Below are 16,888 nucleotides of genomic sequence, written 5' to 3'. Positions count from 1 at the left end.
CAGAGAGGGAGTGGTGTGGCCACAGGGACAGGGAGGGGAGCTGGGAGCCTCCAGAGGGGGAGCAGGAAGCAAGGATCCCTACAGGCTGCAGGGGAGCTCAGCTGCCGACTCCTTGCTCAGACCCCGGCCGCCAGGCCTGTGGGCCGATCTCGTCTGTTCTGTGCCACCCAGCTGTTCTCCGTTACATCCGCCCAAGAAACGAATGCTCCGGGCAGAGAGAGGCCTCCGACTCGGGGCCTGACTCGGTGTCTCTGATTCCCCACGATGGTTTTGGGGCCTCTGTCTTGTCTGGTTCGTGTCCCCGAGGGTCCTTCATATGAGGCCGACAGGAGCAAAGACGGAGTCATGGAACTGCTGGGCCCAAGAGCGCCCCTCCGGCGCCCCCTGCCCCCAGCCCAGGCCCAGACCCCCACCCCCACACCCACCCCCACTCAGGGAGAGGAGGAAGCCGCAGTGGCCGTGCCCGATGCAGCACCTTCTGGCATCTGGGTCCACCACCCCGGCCCGGTGCCAGCTCCGCTCCAGCCTCTCGCACCCGTGACCTGCTGTCCTCCAGCACCCCCTACCCCCTCGTGGGCTTCAGACTCAGGTCCCTGCCCCTCGCTGCCCGGCTCCAAGCCGTTCGCCGTGGTGCCAGGGGCTCCCAATCTGCTCCCCCTGAGCCCAGACCTCCCCTCCTGCCCGAGTCCTCCGGAAGGAACCCTCCCAGGAGCCTTCTGAGGTGGCGATGCCCCAGGCAGCTGGAGAGGCCCCTGGGGTCTGCAAAGAACAGGGAGAGAGAGTCGGACACACCTGCCCGCTAATCCAGGCGCTGGCCAGTCCCGCCCTGCGTCTCCGAAGGAGAGACCCGCAGGCTCGGGGAGGTACCGATCAGGGTTGGCAGGGGGGGGGGAACAGAGTGTGCCTGCTGCACGTGGCCCTGAGGGGGGGTCCTCCGCTTTGTGTGGGTCTCAGAGGGGCCACAGCCCCAGAAGTTGGACCCCTGTGGGAACACCCGCACCCAGAGCCGGGCACGCTGCCCACCTGGCCGCGCGTCTCTTCCAGCTCCCACCACGTCCCTGCATCTGCTGTCCATGCACTCACCACGTGGCCCTGTGGTGGCCCATCTCCCACACCCGAGGACAGTGGTCGGCAAACCGCGGCTGGAGAGACTAATGAGTCTGCGCCCACTGCTGCTGGATCGCATGGCCCCGCCCCTTGTCCACAACGGCTTTCTCACCACCTGCCCCCTGGCTGCAAACCAGTGCCATGCGTTTTAGGTTTTCATTATGGTAACACCCCACTCCTAGTACCAACTTCTGTCTTCATTCAAGTAACACTGACATCCGAAATAGACAAACTCCCAAATTTCATTTCTAAACAGACAAAGTGTGTGTGTGTGTGTGTGTGTGTGTGTGTGTCTTTTCTTGTATAAAGGGCAGGATGGGGGGACGGGTGCGAGGAAGTGGGGACCCCTGTTTCTTACTGTCTTCAGGGACCCAGACAAATTGAGGCTGTGCCGTTTTCTTTTTCTTTCTTTTTCTTTTTTTCTTTCTTTTTTTTTTTTTTTTTTAATGTATTTTATTGATTTTTAACAGGAAGAGAGGGCTAGAGAGTTAGAAACATCGATCAACTGACTCCTGCACACCCCCTACTGGGGATATGCCTGCAACCAAGGTACATGCCCTTGACCGGAATCGAACCCGGAACCCTTCAGTCCGCAGGCCGACGCTCTATCCACTGAGCCAAACCGGTTTCGGCGGCTGTGCCATTTTCAATGGCGGCTTCTAAATCCAGAATGCAGGCAGCAGAGAAGGGAGCAGACGAGGGTGTGGCCTGGTTCTGCAGACAGAGCTTTACTGGAGCGGACAGACCGGTTCATTCGCAGCGTGCTGCAGCTGGGGCCCGGCCACGCTGGGAGGGGATCTGCTGCAGGGGAGGCTGGCGGCTCAGGGCTCTCTGGCCCGACAGAAAAGTCTGCCGCAAACACCCTCCCAGCCGGGGGCTCCTGGCCCAGCCGTCCAGGCCCGGCTTCCTTCCAGACAGCCAGGTGCATATTTCTTTTTTAAAATATATTTTTATTGATTTCAAAGAAGGAGGAAGAGCCGGGACCGGTTTGGCTCAATGGATAGAGCGTCGGCTTGGGGACTGAAGGGTCCCGGGTTCGATTCCGGTCAAGGGCATGTACCTTGGTTGCAGGCATATCCCCTGTAGGGGGTGTGCAAGAGGCAGCTGATCGATGACTCTCTCATCGATGTTTCTAGCTCTCTGTCTTTCTCCCTTCCTCTCTGTATAAAATCAATAAAATATATATATTTTTTTTTTTTAAAAAAAAAAAAAAAAAAGAAGGAGGAAGAGGGAGAGGTAGAAACACCAATGATGAGAGAGAGTCATTGATCAAGCCCGCAACCTGGGCATGTGCCCTGACCGGGAATCAAACCGTGACCTCCTGGTTCATAGACCGACGCTCAACCACTCAGCCACGCTGGCCGGGCAGATCTGTATTTCTAACAATGTGCCAGCCTTCTCACACTTCATGTCCTCAAACAGAACGTGACCCTTTTCCTCCAAATCTGTTTCTCTTTCTGTGGTTCGTAATTCAGTTATTTGGTCATCACTCACTCGAGCTCCCAAACTGGAGGTCCCAGGAGGGCCTGGGGCCTTCCCAACCCCTCAGCTCCACACCCAGTGCCCTCTGAGTGTGTGTGAGTCCTTCCCTGTAGCTACGTCCCTCCCCGTGGCCCCTGTGGACGGTCCCTCCCTCCCTCCCTCCCTCCCCACCTTTCCCCACGCTGCCCCGTGCCCTGCCAGGCTCTGGCATTGGCCTCCTCCCCCTGACACCTGCATCAGCTTCTTTCTAACCCAGGGGCCTCGATCACTTCCCCGTAGCTACGTCCTGCTGTCTCCCAAAGAGCAAGATGCAGCTGAGGCCCCACCTGCCATGGCAGAACCCCGATGGGAGCTCTGGTTTAGGAGCCTTCAAAGGCCCATTTCCCCCCCCCACCCCCACCCCACCTCGCCCTCCATTCTTCCCAGGATCAAAGCACCAGGAAGCACAAAGGAAATTCCTTGCATAGCAGAGCACAAAAGAAGCCCCTTTGCACACCCTCAGAATGTGGCTCTGTCCCCCACCTCTCCCTCTCCCCCATTCTGTCCGTCAGGGTCCCTAATTCCCAGAACCCTGTCACCTGGACACCTGCCCAGAGGCAGCCCAGCCAAGCCTCCCAGGAGCTGAAGGTCACGGTGGCTCCACTCCTCCTCCTCCCTCTCCTAACGGAGCAGCCGCTCCGGGGACAAAGGGAAGCCAAACTGGGCTGGGTCCTTCTGCGGAGTCCCGGTTTTGTCCTTGGGGCAGTTGGGGTGACCAACATGCCCCAGGGTACTCCCCCCCCAATCCCATCTCACACACACACACACACACACACACACACACACACGCACACACACATCAATCTCCGCCTCTCTCCAGGGTTTCCTTGTAAGGCTCCTCCTTCTCTGCAAATGTTTCCATCTGTTTGCTTACCCATCACCTGTCCCCCACCCGGACAGTAAGGCATCAGATTGGAGTGTGACATTGTCTCTCTTCTCTGCGGCTTCCCCAGCATCCACAGAAGTGTCTGGCTGAATGAATGAATGAATCAATGAATGAAGTGGCTAGCGACACTCTAATGGCCTCTTGCTTCCTTGCGATCTGGAAACCAAAGAACTAAATACAAGGACGAGTTATCTGTGCTCTTCCCTCCTGTGGCTGACACACACCAGCACCCCACTTTGGGGGGGGAGGGGGGCGGGAGGGACGAAGGTCGCAAAGGCCCCCTCCTCCCCGAGGACGTTTCACATCCACCGCTGAGCCCCGCAGACACTCCTGTCTCAGCGATCAGCAGCTCCCTCTGCCTGCCCCCCTGCTCACACCGGAGCAACGGGTGTTTGTCTGTCGGCTGGAACAGGAGGGGCTGGAGGAGCGATCCCGGTGCCCGGAGCTCCCTCGCCAGGGGGAGGGGTGGGGCTCTGAGCTGGGGTCAAAGGTCTCGGTCAAGTGCAGGAGGGCCCTCCCTGCCTCCTCTGCATGCGGCCTCCACGGTCCTAGTGCCCTCGGCCCTGGCCCGGGGCTGGGCCGTGTGACTCACGCGGCCGGGAGGATGTGTGCAGAGGGCCCCTCGGCTTCAGGACGAGAACATGCCCGGGCACGCCTGTGGGCGAGGGAGACCTGGGTGTGCGGGGAGGACACCGAGGGAGCACACGGGCCAAAGGCACCTGGAGGGCCTCGCAGAGTCCAGGGCTGGTGACCCCGGGAGGGAGGGGACGGGCCCAGGGGCCCAGGGGCGGGTGAGGGAGGCCTGGGCTCCTCCCCAGCTCAGAGAAGCCCGCCGGGCACGCTCTGATTGGGCAGTAAAAGGGCTGCTTTGCTGGCGGAGAGTAAGGACCGGGCTGGCAGAGGAGGGGGTCCCCGGGCACGGGGTGTGCAATAATGAGACAGGGTGGCCCCCTCGTGCCTCCGGGGTCTGCCTTCCACCGCCCGGTCCTCACACCTTCCTCCCCTCCTGCCTCAGGCCCTGGCACCTGCGGGCCCCTCCCCTCCATTGGCCTGGGGTCACTCCCCGTGGCCCCTGTGGACGGTCCCTCCCTCCCTCCCTCCTCCCTCCCTCTCCGCAGCGGGGCTCACGACGGCCAGGGCCCAGCCTGCGTGTGCTGCCTAACGTCTAACGTCTGTCTCCCCGGGGTGCGGGGCCCCTCTCCAGCCGAGCGCCGGGGACGGGCTGCCTGGGTTCAAGTCCCCGTTCCTTTAGCCCCGAATGACCTCGGAAAGCGACTGCACCAACCGCCGGCCTCAGGCTCCTCCTGCGAAAATGGTGGTCACGTCAAGGGCAAGGCCAGCGGGAAGCTCTGAGCCCCGGGCTGCAGGCCGCGCGGGGAGTTAGCGGGCGCCGGCCGCCGGCAGGGGGCGCTGTGGGGACCCAGCAGCCCTGCAGTGCGAGGCCGCCCGCAGGGGGCGCTGTGGGGACCCAGCAGCCCTGCAGTGCGAGGCCGCCCGCAGGGGGCGCTGTGGGGACCCAGCAGCCCTGCAGTGCGAGGCCGCCGGGGAGGCGGTCGGAGCGGCCTCTGGGCGATGCGCTCAGGGCAGGAGCGCAGGCCCCGCATCTGTTGTGTGTGGTTGCTTAGCATCCAGACCCCCACGGGAGGGCTGACCCCCTGAAGACGGCCTCCCTGGCGGAAGTGGAGGGCTCTCGGCCTGGGCCATGCCCCCGGGACTCTGACACAGACGGAGTCCCAGAGCAGCTGGGGCCGAGACGTCAGCAGGCCCACCCCGCTAGTCCCTGCCTGTGGTTTCCCTCCCCCCCCCCCCCCCCCCAGCTTTCAGGGTCCTCGCCCAATGGGTGAGCCTGTTCTCTAGGCCACCCCGCGATCCTGTGGGCCACCATCACCCTTCCAGAAAATTCCTTCCGGGCTGTCGCCAGCCAGAGTTGTTTGCTGTTGTTTGCAACCAGGAACTCTGAGTCCTCTGCCCTCCCAGACGGGCCTGGGCACCGAACCTCGAAAACCTCCGGCGGCCCCACCCTCCCCGCTGGCACCCTGGGCCGCACCCTCCCCGCCGCTGGGAGCACGGGGCCTCCCCGGGCTGAGTCAGCCGCACCCAGGCACCCGGGGGACATGCAGGAGGTGTGGCCGCCGCTCCCTGCCAACATCCTGGGCTGCCTTCCTAGAATGCTCCCCCCACCCTTCACCCCCCAGACCCAATGGCACCCAGGTCCCCAGGAGCAGGCAGGGCTGTTCCAGAAGAGAAGCAGAAGGAGCTGAGCTCAAAGTTGAGGTCTTTGCTCAGTAAAAACAGGGGGCCTGGGAGGGCACTGTCTCCCCACTCTGGGCTGGAGGGGGCACCGGGCTCGGGCAGGAGCGGCCTGCCTCCCCTCCCGGCGGGGACATGCAGCGCAGACCTGGCAGTGTGGTTCCTCTGGGCAGGGAGGGCCTGAGCCGGCCTCCCCCCGTTCCCTACAGAGAGTCTGAGAGAGGGGCCTGGGCCGGAAAGCCTGAGGCGGCCCCAGGCGGCTGGGCGGCCCCCGGGCTGGCAGGTGTGGGCGCCAGCAGGGAGCACGCGCGTGCACAGGGAGGCCGGAGGCCGTCTTGAGGGACGCCAGCAGGGATGCTGAGAGGGACCAGGACCCGAAGCCCTCTCCCTCCGGACAGCGCCCGCTGGAGCCCCAGGGAGGAAGGGAGGCACAACCAGAGGCTGAGGACACCCCGAGTTCTCTGAGAGAAGCGCCCACACCTCACAGCAGGGGCGCTCGGGATGAGACGGACGTTAAAGGCAGCGATGGAACCTGCCCACACCGCTGGCTTTGTGGCTGTGAAGTGTGTCCCTGCCCCAGGGGCACCCACCCCAAGGAGCCCGCCACCAGCACTGCCGGAGAGGACCAGGGCAGGGGGCCTTCCTGGGGAGAGCTGTGGGAGCGCTGGGGTGAGCCATTAGCAGGACTTGGAAGTTACGGGAAGGCCTCGCCCTGTGAGGCGCTTGCTGCATGCCTGGCACCATGCTGAACACTAACGAGGTGGAAATTATTCCCTTTCAGCAGACGGAAACGGAGGCACAGGGGCGCCAGGATGCACTGGGCGCGTTTCCCACAGGAGGGCTCCAACCGCGGTGGATGCAGAGATAGGCTCCTTGGGCAAACTGGGGTACGTTCTGGGGCTCTAAACCCGAAGATACTGTTGGGAAGGATGGGAAGTTTGGATAGACGGGATTAATTAAAGTGCTGCTTCTCCCAGGGGACTCAGGCGGGAGTGGCGCGCCCTCTGGTGGACACGAGGAGAATGGCAGCTCAGGGGCTCTGCCCAGCTCCACCAATGCCCATGAATGGAAAGGGGGGCAAAGAGCAGAGACTGTGCCCAGAGGGGCCACCTGTGGTTGTGGGCTCCATCCCCAGTGGGGGTGGGGGGGTGGGGGGAGGTGGCCGATCAATGATTCTCTCTCATCATTGTTTCTGTCTCTCCCTCTTCCTTTCTCTCTGAGATCAATAAGGAAACTATATTGAAAACAAAAAACAAAAGAAACAGAAAGCTATTCCCCTACACCCACCAAAAGCTGACACGGAAATAAAAGAGCTCATTCAATGCCCAGAGTAAAAGTGGAACATGTGGCTGCCTCCCCAACAAGACTTTTGCTTCTTCTTGCTAATGGGTCCTGATTTCCCGCACTATTAGGCTTTTTAACCTACAGAGCGCAATACTTTGATTTTAAAAATTAAAATTAAAAAGAATAAAAGAGGGCCCCCAAAACAAGAAAAAGTGGGTGCTGTTGAGAGAATGTGTGAATGAATCAGTGAATAGGTAGTGAATGAAGGGACAAAGCAGGTGAGTGATGTTGTGTTTTCTTTCTTTAAAAAAAAATTTTTTTTAAATTGATTTCAGAGAGGAAGGAAGAGGGAGAGAGACAAACATCCATGATGAGAGAGAATCATTGATCGGCCGCCTCCCACAAGCCCCCGCTGGGGATGGAGCCCACCACCCAGGCATGTGCCCTTGCCCGGAATCGAACCGGGGACCTCTCAGTTCGCAGCCCAACGCTCTATCCACTGAGCCAAACCGGCCAGGGCTGATGTCGTGGTTTCATCGCCAGTCCCTCAGCCCCTCGGTGCCGGTCCACTCGGGTGAGGAGGGACAGAACGGCTGTGCACAGCTGGCAGCTGGGCTGGCCCAAGTGCATTTTCTTCCCTCTTTCAGGCCGGGCCAGGCGGCCCCTGCCGCCGCCTGCTGTCTGCGGGTTCTCCTTCATCCTGGCAGAAAGGCGCCCTGGTGTGCAGGGTGACCCCGATCTAGCCCAGGCCTGTTCCCAGCCACCCCGGGACTGCTGGAGAGCAGTCCCCTTTCCCGGGCCGTGATTGCCGCATTTGCATCCTAAGCAGTTTGGCCAGATTAGTGGTTCTCCAACCATTAAAACCCACCGGGACCTTTAGAAGTTCCAGGGCCCAGGTTGCACCTTCGAGCAACCACCTCAGACTCTGTAGAAGGTGGGACTCAGGTACCATGTGTTTGTACTTTTGTTTTTTATAGTTTTTAATTCTGTTTTTATTAATTTTTAAAGAGGAAGGGAGAGGGAGAGATAGCAATATGGATGAGAGAGAAACATCGATTGGCTTCCTCCTGCAGCCGGGAATTGAACTGATGACCTTTTGGTTCAACCACTGAGCAACATGGGCTGGGCAGGTCGTTTTCTTTCTTTCTTTTCTTTCTTTCTTTCTTTCTTTCTTTCTTTCTTTCTTTCTTTCTTTCTTTCTTTCTTTCTTTCTTTCTTTCTTTTAAATCCTCAGGCAAGGATTTGTTTCCATTGACTTTTAGAGATAGAGTAAGGGAGAGAGGGAGAGGGAGAGAAACATCAATTGGCTGCCTCCCGAACGCACACCCCAACTGAGGATCAAACCAGCAAACCAGGTCTGTGTCCTGTTTGGGATTTGAACCCACAACCTTTTGGTGTATAGACAACCTGGGCCAGGGCCACCCATCGTTTTTAAGTCTCCCCAGGTGACTCCAATGCTCAGCTTAGTATGAGAACATGTTTCCCTCCAGCAGCACGCTGCGGAGGCTCACCCCAATGCCCCGTCCATGGCCCGGCCTTCTGATCGGAGGGTAAGGGAAGGTGAGAATCAGCCCTTCCCCCGCCCACCGCCACCTGTGGCTCCTGTCCTCAGCCTGCCTTTGGGGCAGCAGCCTGCTCAGGACTTGGCCCAGCCCCAACCACCCTGCATTTGAACCTCCTGCTCCACCCCTGACTTCTCTCCATTGTGTTTGAAACCTGGGATCCTCATCAAGGCCGTCTCCCAGGTATGGGTCAGGGAGCTTTCTGCTTTTTGTCCCGCACAGCTGCTGATGCGGGGCTGAAAGGAAAGGGAAATATAATTGGAGAGGTGGGGAGCCTGTCAATTTGTGTGTTTTTTTCTTTTAACATTTTTTATTGATTTTTTAGAGGAAGGGAGAGAGTTAGAAACATCATTCAGCTGCTTCCTGCACACCTCCTACTGGGGATGTGCTCGCAACCAAGGTACATGCCCTTGACCAGAATCGAACCTGGGACCTTTCAGTCCACAGGCCTACGCTTTATCCACTGTTTCGGTCTTTTGTTTTTTTCTTATCGCCGAGACAGCAGCTGCTAACCCTTTCCAAGGAGGGCTGGCCCGCCTGGGGTCTGGCAGGGTGTGGGTGCCTCCCAGGCCTCCCTCCCAGGGGGCCGCTCCCGTGGGGGAGCTGAGTCTGCGCGGTCTCCCAGTGGGCGCGGCCGGAGGAGGGAGCTTGAATTCCAATCCCTCCTCCACTTGCTCCATCTTGGGCGTCAGACAACACACCTGGGCATAGTTTGCCCCTCTGTACCCAACACCTGCTCTCTCCCTGCCCAATGAGGGAGCAGCCGACTCAGGTGCAGAGGCTCAGAACATGCTGCTTGGTTGGTTGGCAGCTCGTGTGGACGTGTGAGCGTGGACGTGGGCTTGCTGCCCAGAGTACAGAGCAGACCCACGGCTGAACCCCAACAGGGGGTGAGGGGGGAGCTCGCAGGTGAGGAGGACTGGGCCTCAAGGAGGACTGGGGAGGGGCCTGAGGAAGAGAGGTTCGGGGGTGACACAGCCCTAGATGAATCTGTAAAGATGTTGCTTCAAGAGATGTCTGAGCTTCCTCTAAGATTTTATGGTTTCACAACTTACATTCAAGTCTTTTATCCACCGAGTTTATTCTTGCGTATGGTATAAGTTGGTGGTCTAGTTTCATTTTTTTGCGTGTATCCGTCCAATTTTCCCAACACCATTTATTGAAGTCTGTCTTTAATCTATGCTCTTGCTCCTTTGTCAAACACTGAGGGCAATGGCGTGGGTCGATTTCTGGGGTCTGTTCTGTTCCATTGATCTATATGCCTGTTCTTATACCAGGACGAGGCTGTTGTTTTTGGTTTTGTTTCAGGCAGTTTTCATCAGTGTCACTTGACATCTGGTATTTTGATTCTTCCAACTTTGTTCTTTCTCAAGATTGATGTGGTGACTATTCAGGGTCTTTCTGGGTTCCACGTACATTTTTGGAGTATTTGTTCTAGATATGTGAAATGTGCTGTTAGTATTTTAATAGAGTTTACATTGAATCTGTAGATTGTTTTACCTTTCAGCCTCAAATTTGCCTGTAAACTGGAATGTTATATTTTTTTTACTTTTTTGACAGTGAGGTTTCTGTAAAGAAAATCCCAAGGAACCCCCCCCCCCCAAAAAAAAAAAAAATTCCAAAATGCAAGTGTGATTATGACAGCCCCTTGCTATAACCTAATGGCTTGAAGGTTGTTCTAGAATAAAGACAAAAACCTCTCATCTAGACCAGGACTGTCCAATAAAAACACCGTGTAAGCCCCATATGTAATTAAAGCCACACTTTAAAAAAGTAAAAACCGGTGAAGTTCATTTTAACCTATTTACTTGGTCCATATATCCAAACCCAGTGTGTATTTTATACCTAGAGCATCCCTCATTTCATGTGGCCAGTGGCTACCATGCAGCAAACAGCCTGGTCAGCCTCCCATGCCCTGGCCGCGGCCTGCAGCCTCAGTGCCTGCAGCCTCGGATTGCCTGGCTCTCCTCAAGGTGCCCCCATCGCTCCCCATGGGGCCCTGGAAGCTCCTCTCTCTCTTCCTCCTGGATCTAAAGCTGACTCATCCTTCAGATGCCAGGTCAATGCCTGACCTTCAGATCCTTTCTGGCCGCCCCTCCCATGCTTTTCTCCCCAGCCCACAATCGTACTTTCCTGCGTACTTAGGCCACTGGTGAGCATCCATCTCTCCCACCAGCTTGTAAACTCCAGGACAGAGGCCACTCCGGGCTTTTAAGACCACTCCCGGGTTTGGCACCTTGAGGTAGGCTCTCAACTTCCGGTGGGGTGCAGACTGTAAGTGTGGTGTCCATTGTTTCCACTGCCTCTGGAAACCTCCCTATAAAGGGCCTCTTCCTCTGCTAGAGAAGCCAAGACACAGCACTCAGCGCCGAAAATATTTCAGTAGAAATTTAAGCACACAGATTATATTTCTTCCCCTTAAAAATACTCAGCTCCTTTTCATGATTCAAAGTAATTATCGCCCTTCTGGTGACATCGGTCCCTTGAGAAGCTGCAGAGGAAGGGGAGGTGTGTCCCTGATTAACTGGCAGATCTGTCAGTGCAAATGCGGAGAGGCAGCAGCCTACCTCCCTCCAGTCCTAACACACTTCCAGCTGAACAGCGAGCTCCAATCCACAGCTGCCCAATGGCCCCCGTGATGACCCCCGTCTGGTGATGACCCAGCCCCTCAACATGTTGCAAAGCTGAACTCCTCGCCTTCAGTCAATCTTGTTCCTTCTCAGGACGGTGAGTTTGAAGACTCCCTCTGCCCCAAAACATGGTTGAATTACCCATTTCTCACGGCCCACCTCTCTCTCACCTTCAAGTCCCTGGAGGGGGCGGAGGAGAGAAGGGTGTGTGTGTGTGTGTTAGGAGTCACTTGGGAGTGAGGTGCCGTCTGCATGATGGCTTCTCAAGGACCCAGAGCCTCAGGGCTACACGTTCCCTTGCAGCTTTCTCAAAGCCCAGCCTAGTGCAAACAGCTCTCACGTGTTGTAGAGGGCGATGCATTCAAGTATCAACAGTATCTGTCAAACCCTAGCCTGCCTCCAAACTGCAGGCTTTCTGTTTGTGGGGGTTTAGCAGGTATACACCTGAGTCTGTTCAGCACTCCATGAAAAACCTCAGATAATGAAAAGATTATAGCTGCCGACACAAGCTCCATATCTACTTAATATTCAGTTCTTGGGATTTTCTATGCTGTAAAGTTGATAATGTTGAAAGGCTTTGAAATGAGAATTCCTTTACAAATGAATTTGCAGGTGATCTAGAGCTGATGCTTTAGTCAGAATTCAGAGCCCCAAAGAAAATGACTTCATTGAAGTTGACTGAACAAAGAGCTATCAAAATCGATTAAAAGTGAGTTGCTGTGAACTGGAGATTAACCTAGCGTCTGAAATAGATCATCCCTGGCCTCCTAATTCCCAATAGCTCAGTGTTAAGGCATTTCATTAACGCTTATCTCACCCAATTGTCCAAAAAGCAGAAATTTTAAATACTGTAGGTACAGAAATGGTACCTTTTCACTCATGGAATATGAGTGAATCTGACCTGAATCTGCAGTTTGCTCATTACCCATGGACTTTTGAAAGTTGTTTCATGTTTTAAACTTGTCACTCTGGCGAGATGATTGATTTGGGCAATAAATTCAAAGGAAAGCTCTCTACCGGCTCAGTGGGAGCCTCTGTATTAGGCCTCACAGAAGCACCTCGGCACTGAATGCAGATTTGAAGCCATGACGATGAGACAGCAGGGCCCCTGACTCGTGCCATTCTCCAGTGCTGTGTTCCCGAGGATGTGCTGTGGTGTCAGGGGTCAATTCCCAAGTGCCACCTCCATAACGTATTTCAGCTTAAAACTTTGAGGGTTAGAAACACCAATGATCAGAATCATTGATCAACTGCCTCCTGCATGCCCCCTACTGGGGGATCAAGCCTGAAACCCAGGCATATACGGACTGGAAATTAAACCATGACCTCTGGATTCATGGGCCCAACCACTGAGCCAAACAAGCTGGGCCGATTTTGTTTTGAAATAGTGAGGACAACTTAGGCAGGGTTGGTGATACTGATAGCTGAACACATCATTTGTGCAAATGTGAGATTTTAGGTTGCTTTTTAGTGAACATAGCAGAATAAAATGATGAATGTTGGGAGGAAAGCTTACCCAGGGGTCCTCAAACTTTTTAAAGTGGGGGCCAGATCACGGTCCCTCAGAGAGCTGGAGGGCCGGACTATATGAACTACTAATTCCTACTGTAACACCTCGGCTGTGCTCACTGCCCAAAAAACCTGGCGGGCCGGATCAGACTCCTCTGCGGGCCGCAGTTTGAAGACCCCTGGCTTACACTATCCTAGTTGCAGAACATTCACAGGTTTGCCTAGTGGTTCAGTACAGTAAGATAACAAGGGCAACAATTTAATTATCACAAGAATCAAAAAGTTCAATAGCCATTCCAAGTTGTTAAGCACAGCCTGCACCAATATATATATATTAAAAATGTATTTTTAATAAATTTGAACAGTCCTGAGGGTAATACAAAAAATTTGACACTTCAAGAGTAATTATAGTTTTCACTTCATCCACAGGCTATGAAAACTAAGTTGAGTAAGGCGCTATTCCACTGAAATTTTTTCTCATTTTAAGATTTTTAAGACACTGAAATGAACCAAGTTCCAGAATGCTGTCTTTAAAGTTTCAGGACATATGTAGGTTAAAATATAGAATGATATAAAATTCCTGGTCTCCCACAGTTAACCCTTTGTACTCCGAACCATTCTGGACATTGGCTACCAGTTACTCGACGCTACTTTGCGGCGGAGTGCGTTGAAATAACTCAATTCCCCGTAATCACTAATAAACTGCAATGTCCCCTGAGAGGGGACATCCGAGTGATATGCTAGAATTCCGATGTCCCCTGAGAAGGGACAGCGGAGTGCAAAGGGTTAATTTACAACAGGGTGAGTGGTAACTCCTCACCCCGCCCCTGACACCCCTCAGAGCTCAAGTCCAGGAGGAGCACCTGCAATCAGGGAGAAGCCTGAACTCACACCAGGGAGATCCCAGTCTCACCTGGGGAGCAGGTTGGGGAGGGAGAGAGCCACTGCCAATAAACACTGAACATGTGACGGCACCCCGACTAGTGGTAGAACCAGACCAGACAGAGCAGGTTCTCTGAGGCCGATCTTAGCAGAACCAGGGAAGGACCGTGCAGACGGTGGACCAGCAGTTTCCCCTCCTGGGACGGCTCACACCTGAGAAAGCTTTCTTGGAAGCTGCTTTCACAGCATAAAAGCACCAGCCCCCTGGCTGACATCCAAATGAAAACGAAGATAGGTCCAATTTCTAGCTTTTAAAAAAATGGTAAGACCCTAAATTTGGCACTCAAGAAACTACCTTTTAAATCTGCCAAACCGAAGGAGGGTTCAATTCACAAAACACACTGTTAATACATCTATTTTATTAGGCACTACCTACACCAAAACCTCTCCCTTTTTTAACTTGAAATTTTATTAAATACCATACAAACAAAAGCACAAAGGGTACAGTTTAAAGAAACCACGAACTCAATTCCATGTACTTAACAGCCTGGTTTTGACCTTCACAGAAAGAGAAGCGGGAAGTTTCTCCTGCAGCTTGCTTTTCTGACCAGAGTCATTTGTGTCCACACCTGTAGCTGCAGATCAGGTTGACTTGTGTGGAATTCCACTGTAGGAGCGTATCACAATATTATCCAGTGAATGATTAATGGAGATTTGGGGATCTCTCCAGGTTTCTGTTTTTTCCTTTTCTTCCTACTAAAATGATACTGTTGTAACATTCTGAAGTCCATCTCCTGGCACACATGTGTGGAGTTTCTCTAAGGTATATATCTAGGGGGTTGGACGAGCCACAAGAGAAGGTATGACACAGCCAGTGTCAACCTGTTTCCCGTTTTTTTCTAAATATTCTTAAATCTGTTGACGGTTGATCTATTTGGGATGGCTGAGAGGAAGAAAAAGATCAACTACGAAACTCTCAAGCTGCATTTTTAAAATAGGCACTAAAAATCTGATACAATAAAAAACATTTACTTCTCAGCGTTGGTTTACTTGAAATGTACTGCTATGTCTCCCATGTTTCAAAATGTAGGAGTGAAACAGCAAGATTCACAACACGTGGTATACCATCAGATATTATAAAAATCTACACCCCCCCTCTAAGCCCACTTCCCCACAAAACACCTCAGAAGGATAATTAACAGTCGTAGCTCCTGTAGGGGAAGAGCAGAGGGACAGGAGAAGGAAAACATGGATCACTAAACACTCCTACTGACGTATTGCTTAGAATTTTTAAAAATTTTTATTTTTCTACCGTTGCATTTTTTTTGAACCACGTACAAGCACTGTAATTGTGATACAAATTTTTTTTTTTTTTTAAAGTAGTCACCTGGGGTTCTTTGACACACAAAAACTAAAAATCAGTCCGAACTCAAACTTGTAAATCCAAATGAAATTCACAGAAAGTGTAAACAATTAAAGTGTATTTCCTGTTTCATGCACTTTAGAAAAAAAATGTTTAAAAACATTCACACAGCTTATCTACAATGCATTTTTAAAAGCACAGAATGGATGCAAGTCCAAAAAACTTTTAACCTAGGCTGTTGTTTTAACATCTCTAGGAACTTAATCGCAAGGTGGCTGAACTCCATGTGTACGTAGAGACACTGAACATACCACCCGCAGCCCAGTGACGCTACAAGGAGAGGACATACATACCTAAGGTGGGCGATATGACTAGTTTATAAGCTTAAGGTGAGAAATGTATTTCAATTCAAACTAAAAAAATAGTGATTTTAAAAAAAAAGTCTTAACAAAAGGGGTGGATCAATACAATGTACAAGAGTCTCTACTTAAAAAAAAGAGAGACATATGTGCTCCGATTTAATACCTTAAACAGTAAAACAGGAAAAGGAGTCTGCATTGCAGTTGGGAGGATGCCAGAGCAGGAGACCCCATTCCCAGGGCCGTGCAATAGAAAGTAAGCTCTCCGAGTGAGAATACAGGTGATGACTGGCCAATTAAAAGTCCACCCCATTTATTTTCATCAGTGAGTTGTTTGAAACCTTTTCTTTTAGAGATACATGCTGAAATATTTACAGATTAAATGATACACGAGAGACTTCAAGTAATTGAGGGAGGAGTAGGGACAAACACACACACAAAATAAGACAAGCCACTGAGTTATTGCCAGTGATGAGTTTTAATAGAGGTTAATGATACTGGTTCTACTATGGGTATGTCTTTTATTGGCTCCTCTTAAAGGCTTTTCAGAAAGGAAACATGCATTAACCAACTAGCAACTTTTAGGTCTGTTTGCAAGGCAGAAATGTGTATTTCTTAGAGTCTCTTAATATTGGATACTTGTGAATTTGATTACTAAGAATCATTTCCCCTTGAGCCTAATAAATTCTGGGTGTTAGGGAGTGACCCAACTTCGAGAGCTCCATAACTAACTAATCCTGGACTCTTTAAGGGGACCAGGCCTCCCTCCAAATCCCACATAACTTCAGTATCGACCTTCAGTGTTTGTAGAGATAGATTCATTTCCTGTACATTGTTAAATTAGCTATTAATGTGAGGCAGAAAGGAGTAATAAACCTGGCATTTTAATACCTTAATACTTAATGGAATATAGTAAACTACCACTTTAAATTCTTTCTCCCTGTAGGCAATCATGTCAAACTCCACTAAGCAATGCTTGGAGGTGGCCGATTTTGCGTCAGATTGTTTTTCCGTCCCATCTTAATTATCGTGTGAATCATCTGTGAAAGATTCAGAGATAACCCATTGGCTGCATCTTCAGAATCAACTTAGGTAAGCCAGGAGTACACTGTCCTCAAAGCATTATCTCATAGAGCCTCTGAAGTGTCAGCTTCATGGTTTTCCAAAGCTGGGTGGAGAGGATTGTAGTAAATTCTGTAGCAGTTCATTATGCCTACTGAAAAAATCCAGTGGCTTACCACTGAGGCCAGACCCTACACTCCATGTGCTAGCTCTCCAATATGGAGCCAGGTGACCTTGGGTAAGTCATTTAAACCACTTACTCAATTTACCTATACACTATGGCAGTATTTGAAAACTATAAATCACAAAATATTATGAAATGTAACTGGAGGTAATTTTATACAGTCGTTGACAGAGTGGGTTATCAATAGGAACTTGCTACCAAATTTTCCATGCGTGGCTAAAGGGGAAAGAAATCATCAGCTTATCCAACAGTCCTTTTTTTAAAAATCCTTGTTAAATGTATTACACAC

Source organism: Pipistrellus hanaki, assembly GCF_964339955.1.
Source record: "Pipistrellus hanaki genome assembly, chromosome: 16".
Classification (NCBI taxonomy): Eukaryota; Metazoa; Chordata; class Mammalia; order Chiroptera; family Vespertilionidae; genus Pipistrellus; species Pipistrellus hanaki.
Note: the sequence above shows the minus strand (reverse complement) of the source record.